This window comes from Amblyraja radiata, chromosome 6 (genome assembly GCF_010909765.2).
Source record: "Amblyraja radiata isolate CabotCenter1 chromosome 6, sAmbRad1.1.pri, whole genome shotgun sequence".
NCBI lineage: Eukaryota > Metazoa > Chordata > Chondrichthyes > Rajiformes > Rajidae > Amblyraja > Amblyraja radiata.
Window position 1 is genome coordinate 65807827 of NC_045961.1, and position 6653 is coordinate 65814479.

The following is a 6653-nucleotide window of genomic DNA, read 5'->3' on the forward strand; positions in this document are numbered from 1 at the left end:
CCGCAGGACAACCATGGAGCTCCTGCTCCCGCGCAAATTCTCCTGCCGATTCTGCTGTCGGCGCTAATGTCGGGAACAAGACCGTCGCCCGCTATTTGGAATGCTGCGGTCTTCGGCAGCCGACATCCCCGCGGGCCGTCTCCTCGACATCATGGGCTCTGAGAAAAAACTTCAAGCCCGAAAGAACGCAGGTAAGTGATTCAACTTTCCTTACCTGCTCATCCAGACGGCCTGGGAGGCTCAGTGCCTGCCATTCCATCGTGCGTGTTGCGTTCAGACGTAATGACGCGCACGCAGACGGACGGCCCTTCTTCACGTAGTCACTCACATGACTCCGAAGTAAAATTACACATAAGCAATGCCACAATTACCAAACAGTGACTGATCACAGTCTCAGACCCTATGATTGACCATACCCATGAAAAGGGCAGAATTAAACATAGAAACATAGAAAATAGTTGCAGGAGTAGGCCATTCGGCCCTTCGAGCCTGCACCGTCATTCAATATGATCATGGCTGATCATCCAACTCAGTATCCTGTACCTGCTTTCTCTCCATACCCCCTGATCCCTTTAGCCACAAGGGCCACATCTAACCCCCACTTAAATATAGCCAATGAACTGGCCTAAACTACATTCTTTGGCAGAGAATTCCAGAGATTCACCACTCTCTGTGTAAAAAAATGTTTTTCTCATCTCAGTCCTAAAAGATTTTCCCTTTATCCTTAAACTGTGATCCCTTGTTTTGGACTTCCCCAACATCGAGAACAACCTTCCTGCATCTAGCCTGTCCAACCCCTTAAGAATGTTGTAAGTTTCTATAAGATCCCCCCTCAATCTTCTAAATTCTTGACCAGCATGTTACTGTTACAATGCACAACTATCAGCAAACCTTTCCTGCATGAAAAATTAAGGAGCATCAATTAATAGGTTGCAATGTGACTGTAACATGTTCTTGCCATAAATGAATAGTCTGTGTGTAAGCTGAGAGATGAGACTTAGATATTCCGAATATTATTAAATCTACTGGGATCTATGAATGTTGTACTGGAATATTGATTAATGGAAGTTGCTGGTAAATGAATGTTGAAAGAATGTGTTTATTTGTGCAATTGTTGGGAGCTGAGATGTGTTGATAGACAGAATGATCATAGCTATGTGAGATCATTAGCATCTTGCAGCATTGCGCCATGTCTGCAACTTGTCACATTAAGCATTAGATTTCTAATATCCTCCTCTTAATGGCACTGTCTCTCTGACCTGTGGGACTTCCTAGACGCCTGGACATTTTGGAACTCTCTCCTACTGTTGATATTTTCTGATGCAACTGTGAGTGCAACTTGTGGAAACTTCAACTGCTCCTGAATCTGCCTCAATCTAGTTGCTTGGAGTCTTCCCCAAGATCAGCAATGATATTAATCAGTAGTAACTAGTGAGCATTGCCATATTTAGAGGTTAGGGATAACTAAATTGTCCAGGTGTGTGGGTAAACTCTGCAAGTCTGCATTGAGGGGTATTCAGCATAGCTCCTGTGAAGTGACTCAGAGGGACTGGGTAGGAATTTAGTGGGGAAGACGGTCACTAAGGATTCAAAGGTCATCCATACACCCTCCTGACTGCACATCAGAACCGCCGGACCCTTACCCCAGTCGCCTCCCTAGCTCTTGGATGGCGTCCAGAAACATTAAAATAATGGGCGAGTGCCCAGATTGGGAACAAGTACTCGGGTAGTACCTAGATCATAAATGGCCTTGCGGGTCGAGTTTGCAGATAAAATATTAAAAGGTCCTGGACCTGTAGGACTGAAGTATTGGGAAGAAGCCAGGAAAAGTCAAACAAAACAAGCCTCAAAGATTTGTAAGGCAGAAAGAAATTGAGAATTCAAAGTTGAATTCAAAATATAAGGATGGAGTTAATGAGAAAGAGAGAACAAGAAAAGTTAAGAAAGACACCAGAATTAACGGGGCAGAAAGCTCAAAGGGATAGGAGAGTATGGCCAAGTGAATTAGGAATCGATGTGAAAGGTAAGGGGATAAATGGATTTAATGTATTATATATGAATGCACAAAGTATAAGAAATAAAGTGGATGAGATTGAGACTCAGTTAGAAATTGGCAAGTATGATGTTGTGGGAATTACAGAGACATGGCCGCAAGAGGACCAGAGCAGGGAGTTCAAGAGTTCAAGTTCAAGAGAGTTTCTTGTCCTGTGTCCCTGATAGGACAATGACATTCTTGCTTTATAGGCATGAATACAGAACAGATCAGTGTGTCCATATACCATTATATAAATATATACACACATGAATAAATAAAATGATAAAGTGCAAATAAATAGATTATAGGCTATTAATGTTCAGAGATTTGTCGGAGCCGAGTTTAATAGCCTGATGGCTGTGGGGAAGTAGCTATTCCAGAACCTTGTCATTGCAGTCTTCAGGCTCCTGTACCTTCTACCTGAAGGTATTGGGGAGATGAGTGTATGGCCCGGATGGTGTGGGTCCTTGATGATGCTGCAAGTCTTTTTGAAGCAGCGACTGTGATAGATCCCCTCGATGGAAGGGAGCTCAGAGCCGATGATGGACTGGGCAATATTTACTACTTTTTGTAGTCTTTTCCTCTCCAGGGCGCTCAAGTTTCCGAACCAAGCCACAATGCAACCAGTCAGCATGCTCTCTACTGTGCACCTGTTGAAGTTAGAGAGCGTCCTCCTTGACATACCGACTCTCCGTAATCTTCTCAAGAAGTAGAGGCGCTGATGTGCTATCTTAATAATTGCATCAGTGTTCTCGGACCAGGAAAGATCTTCAGAGATATGCACGTCCAGGAATTTGAAGCTCTTGACCCTTTCCACCATCGACCCATTGATATAAATGGGACTGTGGGTCCCCATCCTACCCCTTCCAAAGTCCACAATCAGTTCCTTGGTTTTGCTGGTGTTGAGGGCCAGGTTATTGTGCTGGCACCATTTGGTCAGTCGGTCGATCTCACTTATGTACTCGGAATCGTCCCCATCAGTGATACGTCCCACCACAGTGGTATCGTCAGCGAACTTGATGATGGAGTTTGCACTATGATCGGCTACGCAGTCATGAGTATAGAGTGAGTACAGCAGGGGGCTAAGCGCGCAGCCTTGAGGTGCTCCCATGCTGATTGTTATCGAGGTTGCCATATTTCTGAATATTCAAGGGTATATGTCATGTCGAAAAGATTGACAGGTGGGCAGAGGGGCTGGGATAGATCTGTTGGTGAGGAATGAAATTCAGTCCCTTGCGATGGGTGACATAGAATCAGGAGATGTAGAGTCAGTATGGATAGAACTGAGGAATTGTAAGGGTAAAAATACCCTAATAGGAGTTATCTACAGGCACCCAAACAGTAGCCTGTATACAGGGTGCAAGTTGAATCAAGTTAAAATTGGCATGTCGCAAAGGCAATGCTATGGTTGTTATGGGAGATTTCAACATGCAGGTAGACTGGGAAAATCAGGTTGGTACTGGACCCCAAGAAAGGGAGTTTGTGGAGTGCCTCCGAGATGGATTCTTAGAGCAGCTTGTACTGGAGCTTACCAGGGAGAAGGCAATTCTGGATTTAGTGTGGTGTAAAGAGCCGGATTTGACAAGGGAACTCGAGGTAAAGTAGCCATTTGGAGGTTGTGACCATAATATGATATGTTTTAATCAACAATTTGAGAGGGCGAAGGGAAAATCGGAAGTGTCAGTATTACAGTTGAACAAGGGGACAATGGAGCCCTGAGGGAGGAGCAGCCAAAGTTGACTGGAAAGATAGCCTTGCAGGGATGACAATGGAACAACAATGGCAGTTATTTCTGGGAACAATACAGAAGGTGCAGGATCAGTTCATTCCAAAGAGGAAGAAAGATTCTAAGGGGAGTAAGGGGTGACCGTGGCTGACAAGGGAAGTCAAGGACAGTATAAAAAATAAAGAGAAGAAGTATAACATAGCAAAAATGAGCGAGAAACCAGAGGATTAGGAACCTTTTAAAGAGCAACAGAAGATAACTAAAAAGGCAAAACGGGGAGAAAATATGAGGTACAAAGGTATGCTAAACATAAAGGAGGATAGTAAAATCTTCTTTAGGTATGTGAAATGGAATAAATTAGTTGAACAGGTACTTTGGGTCTGTCTTCACTAAGGGAGACATAACCAATCTCCCAGATGTACGAGTGGCCAGAGGACATAGGGTGACGGACAAACTGAAGGAAATTCACATTAGACAGCAAATAGTGTTGGGTGGAATGATGGGACTGAAGGCTGATAAATCCCTAGGGCCTAATGGTCTGCATCCCAGGGTACTTAAGAAGTGGCTCTAGAATTTGTGGACGCATTGGTGATCAGTTCCTGTCGATTGGAGGATAGCTAATCCTATCACCATTTTTAAGAAAGGAGGGTGAGAGAAAACAAGGAATTATAGACCAGTTAGCCTGACATCGGTGGTGAGGATGATGCTGGTGTCAATTATAAAAGATGAAATAGCAGGACATTTGGATAGCAGTAACAGGACAGGTCCGAGTCAGCATGGTTTTACGAAGGAGAAATCACGCTTGACTAATCTTCTGGAATTTTTTGAGGATGTAACTAGGAAAATGGACAAGGGAGAGCCAGTGGATGTAGTGTACCTGGACTTTCAGAAAACCTGTGATAAGGTCCCACATAGGACATTAGTGGGCATAATTAGAGCACATGGGGGTAGGGTACTGACATGGCTAAAAAATTGGTTGGCAGACAGGAAACAAAGTGTAGGGGTCAACGGGTCCCTGTCAGAATGGCACACATTGACTAGTGGGGTACCGCAAGACTCGGTGCTGGGACCGCAGCTATTTAAAATATACATTAATGATTTAGTTTGAGGGATTAAAAGTAATATTAGCAATTGCAGATGACACAAAGCTGTGTGGCAATGTGAACTGTGAGGAGGATTTTATGAGGATGCAGGGCGACTTGGACATGTTGGGTGAGTGTGCAGATGCATGGCAGATGCAGTTTAATGTGGATAAGTGTGAGGTTATCCATTTTAGTGGCAAAAACAGGCGGGCAGATTATCTGAATGGTGTCAAGTTGGAAAAAGGGGAAGTACAATGAGATCTGGTGGTCCTTGTTCATCAGTCACTGAAATTAAGCATGCAGGTACAGCCAGCAGTGAAGCACGCTAATGGCATGTTGGCCTTCATAACAAGAGGAGTTGAGTATATAGAGGTCCTTCTGAAGTTGTACAGGGCCCCAGTGAGACCACAACTGGAGTATTGTGTGCTGTTTTGGTCTCCAAATTTAAGGACGGACATTCTTGCTATTGAGGGAGTGCAGCGTAGGTTCACAAGTTTAATTCCCGGGATGGTGGGACTGTCATATGTTGATAGAATGAGCGACTGGGCTTGTATCCACTGGAATTTAGAAGGATGAGAGGATTTCATTGAAATATATAAGATTATTAAGGGATTGGACACGCTAGAGGCAGGAAACATGTTTTCCAAACCAGGGGCCACAGTTTAAGAATAAGGGTAGCCCATTTATAACAGAGATGAGGAAAAGCTTTTTCACCCAGTGAGTTGTGAATCTGTGGAATTCTCTGCCTCAGAATGCAGTGGAGGCCAAATCTCTGGATGCCTTCAAGAGACTTAGATAGAGCTCTTAAAGATAGCAGAGTCAAGGGATATGGGGAGAGGGCAGGAACTGGATACTGGTTGTGGATGTTCAGCCATGATCACAGTGAATGGCGGTGTTGGCTCGAAGGAACGAATGGCCTACTCCTGCACCTTTTGTCTATTGTCTATTGTCTAAAAAGGAATTAGAAATTGTAGAACACGAAGTGCAAGAGAATCAGCTGCAGTTAAAGAAGGAATTGGAAGGAGCACAAAATAATCAGCTCCATTTAAAACAGGAATTAGAAGAGGTAAAACAAGAAGTGAGTAAGTTCCGTGAGAAGGTAGCAGAGGAGGAACAGAAGAATCCGCTGCATCTGACACGCGTGAATCATTTTCAAATGCAGTTCGAACAGGCTTATTAGGAGAAGGAGAGAACAGTCAGAATGTGCAAGACTGCTAAGCAGCAGCAACAGACAAATGCACAAACCTGGAAGCAGCAATAAATGCCCTCCACCAGGTGGAAAGGGAAGAAATGTATAAACCTTGACATGTATCATGTCAAGTGCCAATATGAAATTGAAAATGTCACAGCTCTCAGTTCGAAGAGGTATGACGTGCACCTTCGGAACTTCTGACGGGGAGAGTGAAGTAGTTTGGGGAGAATTGGATGAGATAGCCCGGAGATATGGAGAGAGAAATGGAGAGTGGGATTTGGGAACTCCTGTTCCCTGGAATGGAACTCAGGGCATCTCACCATCCGCACCCATAGAACCTGTCCCTATGAACCCATTTGCCACATGTCGAACAGACAGGCTATGGGGAAGTATCATATTGCACACCATTTACAATAGCATAACCGTCTGAGATAGCAAAAAACATTCCCAGTCTTCAAACCTTCCGCTGACCCCCACGAGCTCTTTGAGCATGCCCACCAGAAAGATCTGCATGGGCTGGATGTTGATGAGGAGAACAAACTCCTGCTTGCGTGTCTCAGCCCTATCATACATTCAGCATTACCCGACACACAGACAATGGGAGAGGGAGCCTGCAGG